Below are 4,274 nucleotides of genomic sequence, written 5' to 3'. Positions count from 1 at the left end.
CTCTCTCTCTCTCTCTCTCTCTCTCTCTTTCTCCCCCTCACTCTCTCTCTCTCTCTTTCTCTCGCTCCCTCTCTCTCTCTGAGGAGTGTAGGCGAGGCCGCGCATCTTGTTGCTTCTGCTGCTGCGCCGCTGTGCGTGCTATTTGTGTTGATAACGATGTTCTCGCCCAGCAGACCCAGAATTAATGCGCTACTAGCCAGTCTGGCAGGGCCTGGCAGGCACGCACGCAGGCTACGTGCCCGGTAGCTGTAACGCTGCACCGCTATCTACTTTATGAGCCATGCCGGTCCAAACTTAGATATATAGTGCATCTCCCCTGTGTCTTAATGGCCGAAGACTGCTATTAATTTCACTGCAAATGACTTTCATGTGGCACTAGCGCGATGCGTGTCGGCACAGCCAGCAGCTAGGGTAGTCACTGGTAGCAGGTCAGTAGTGACGCCCCAAGCCCGTGCCGCGCGGTGACTCCGCGAGACAGCTGGGCGACCCGGCGCCTCACACTTATATCGAGCGTACATAATAGATAGTACATATAGAAAGTACATATAGAGAGTACATATAGAGAGTACATATAGAGAGTACATATATATAGAGAGTACATATAGAGAGTAGTAAAGAGTATATAATATAGTAGTATTATATAGTAGTAGAGGAGTAGTAATAGAGAGTACATATAGAGAGTATATAGTAGTATATAGTATATAGTAGTATTATATAGTAGTAGAGGAGTAGTAATAGAGAGTACATATAGAGTACATAATCTCTATTATGAACTCTTGCTTGTATCTAACTGCATTTGACTCGGCTGCCCCGTTGCGATAAACACGGCTACAAATAGTCTCACAACGCGTGCATCGGGCGCCGTGTTCAGCATTAAAATAATGAATACTGATCCAATCCGCGACTACCAAATTCACAAACAGATATCAATCACAGGGACTGTTATAGCAACCAGAACAAGGGGCGATGATTGTCACGACGAGAAGACTGCAACAAGGCTACCATGGCAACCAGCAGATTAGGCAATAACTCCAGCAGCAACTAGTCGACGGGACAACGGCTGTCATGGTAACCAGCAGAATGAACAATGGTTGTCATAGAAACCGTCCGACCGCACAACGGCTGTCATGGCAACCAGCGAGAGGCTGCACAATGACTGCTAGAGCAACCAGAGGACGGTCGACCGATTGTCATGGCAACCAGCAGACATCACGACGGTTGTCACAGCAACCAGTTGACTACCCTATGATTGTCATGGCAAACAGCAGACTACACTTTCATGACAACAATGACTGTCCCAGTGATACGTACACACTAGATATGTATCACCTACTGCTACATGACGATTCTGGTTGCCGTAGCACCCCAGGACGATGAACAGCTGAGAAGGCTGCAGCTTCCACATGCACCTAATTACAAAATAATGATGACACTTCGAAGAGCTGCTGAAACAGCTGCTAACAGCTCAATAATCTTCAAACACATTTTACTTTTGCGATGAAAAAAAATCCACACGATTGCCGGAAAAACCAGGTTTATCGATGGAATGTTTTTTTCTCTCTATTATTCCCGTATTAGAAATACTTAATAACACAGAGAGCGTCAAGTTACGCAACTATCGCCAAATTTACCTGGAGGCAGGTGATTTAAACTATCATCATCGGAACGAAAGACATCGGTTAGGGTTCTAAAACGGCGTTTCAAATAATTAACATTTTATAAGCACACATTGACAAAATGTCATCGGGTTCCAGCACATAAAAAATACCACAATTCCGACATAAACCTAAAATATTTACCGACCCGATAGTTTCTGCATGTAGAAGCGTCTCTTGTCAAGCTGTACTGATCGCCAGATCGGCTGCCAAAATTGTCCCCTCCGGCAAATATTCTACATTTTTCTCGAAATTGAACTATCATACGCTTTAGCACACGCATATATTACAATTAATTGCCCGCATCTTGTCGGAAAACTAACTGAGATTCGCACATCACGCCGCACGTTGTCTGATCAAGTCGATGATGACACCGACAACCGAGTTGCCCCTGGCATCGGCAATTTACTTCACGTCTATATTTCGATTGTGATTAACCCAGATGTTGGGCCTCCGCGCGTAAAAGTGATACCTCTGGGGAAATCTATCGTCACAAATCTGCGCAATCGAGTTGCTTAATCTGCGCGCAAGGAGGTAGTGTCTGTGTGCGTGCGTGCGTGGGTGCGTGCGCGTGCGTTGCGCGGGGAGTTGTATATAGCCATGGAAACCATATCGTAATATAGCTATACCGTGAAGCCGGCCAGGCACACACTCACTCTAACTCAAAAACTAAAATGAAAACGCTGAATGTTTCGACTCCTAGTTCTCGTCCACCTCTCACGTCAAGATGCATGATATCATAATCTATGCCATAAAGTCATATGCTATTTATTTTACTTTACCCTCACTTAGGAATATTACAGCTCGCTACCCGCAACAGAGCTTACGACTGGTCAACCAGATTGATGATTTAAGATGTATTTGATTCCGTGATGCAGGCACTACATTCTAAGCGCTGTAAACAGTACCCACGAAAACTCTGAGCGCTGCAAAAACCGTTGCGCAAACGAAGACCACTTTCTAAGATCAAACATGGCGAGCGGCGTGAACGTCGACAGTGGCGCTCTCTGGCGCGCGCTAGCAGCCGCAGCGGCGCGCCCCTACGCACGTGTGTAACGAGCCGCCGTCTGTTTATTTAGAGATGAGACACTTGGGCAATAAAAACGCGCGCTCGGTGCTGCAGATAAATGAGAATGGCCGCTCCCTTGCAGCCCTCTCCCCCTGCCTCCTCTCTACACCGCCTCACCTCGCACTCCCCCTACTCTCTCTCTCTCTCTCTCTCTCTCTCTCTCTCTCTCTCTCTCTCTCTCTCTCTCTCTTTAGTCATAGTATAGTATATATAGTACCTACGTAGTCATAGTATAGTATATATAGTACCTACGTAGTCATAGTATAGTATATATAGTACCTACATAGTCATAGTATAGTACGTATAGTACCTACGTAGTCAAAGTATAGTACGTATAGTACCTACGGTCTGGCCGTAGCGAGTGGATTGAATATAATGAGAACAATGCACTCCGATAGTTTACTAAAGGTAGCTCCAACAAGCCGTCGTGTTTAATCACTAGACGTATAGATCTTTAGTCTCACAACAGCGTCGTGCTATAGGGTAATATAATGTAGGAGGGGCAGAATAAGGAAAGAGAATACAAGGCAATATAAGAGGCTGATATACGGGAATCAGGGGGGTGATATCGGGAAATATAGATTAATATGAGGCAATATCGCGGAACACGCGATGGAGCCAGCTAAACTGAATGCGTGGAGTAATTGGTAGATACGGCATACAAATGAATTTTTCCTGAAATCGCTGGCGTCTAGGTATGACCAGACCAGCTGCCTGTGCGATTTTCCAGAAACATATTTGCATACAATAAATATACTTATACGGCCAGCGGCTTAGTCTGTAAATAGCGTATGCACACCCATACGCGGAGTACCATCACGCCCCCCTACAGGAATTGAAAAACCTGCACTTTCATACATAATGATAACTTCGTGAACCGGCCTGCCTGTTTATACCGCTAGTATATAGCCACTGCCAGAACCTCCCTAGTTATGCGGCTGGGGGCACAACCGATGGAAAAGGACGTGCAAAAGGGTCCCTGTGTATCCCCCCTTCCAAATCAACCCCGCAGATTCTTTGGTCCTGTATCTGGTTACCAAATGGCCAGCAGGCCAGAGAATTAAGGCGCACATGTTATCTTTATCAGAAAAAAAAACTGGAACCAAAACTAGGTCAGCAAAAATATAAATGTATTGGCTGAAGAGAGAACTGCGCTATTCTCGAACCAAGGCACAGATCCACTTTGCGGGGAAACTAAGAAATATTTGCTGTAGTGCTTGCTTGCTACCTGGACATACATAATTCAAACTACTGCGTTCAAATAATGTGCGGACGTGATTGCGCGCTGTATGTCAACATGCTGGGACATGGCGGCCCCATACGACACATTACAAACATGACTATCCCTGCATGCACGCACCTGCAGTTCTCTCTCGCGAAAACACACTCGCCGTTCGCTCTTTTCAAGAAACACACACACACACACACACACACACACACACACACATACTCCTATACACACACACACGCACACACACACACACACACACAACACACACACACACACACACACACGACACACACACACACACACACACACACACACACAC

At 45.9% G+C, this 4,274-nt stretch overlaps 1 protein-coding gene across 1 annotated transcript in view; it reads right to left on the bottom strand.

Moving 5' to 3' along the window:
• The window catches only part of LOC106809010 (AT-rich interactive domain-containing protein 3A-like), an 81,061-nt gene that overhangs the window by 15,741 nt on the left and 61,046 nt on the right, over nucleotides 1–4,274 (bottom strand). The window lies entirely within an intron of this gene.

The sequence above is a fragment of the Priapulus caudatus genome, unplaced genomic scaffold, assembly GCF_000485595.1.
Source record: "Priapulus caudatus unplaced genomic scaffold, Priapulus_caudatus-5.0.1 Scaffold14, whole genome shotgun sequence".
Taxonomy (NCBI): Eukaryota; Metazoa; Priapulida; class Priapulimorpha; order Priapulimorphida; family Priapulidae; genus Priapulus; species Priapulus caudatus.
The sequence above is the reverse complement of the archived record's forward strand: the minus strand, read 5'-3'. Positions and strand labels throughout refer to the sequence as shown.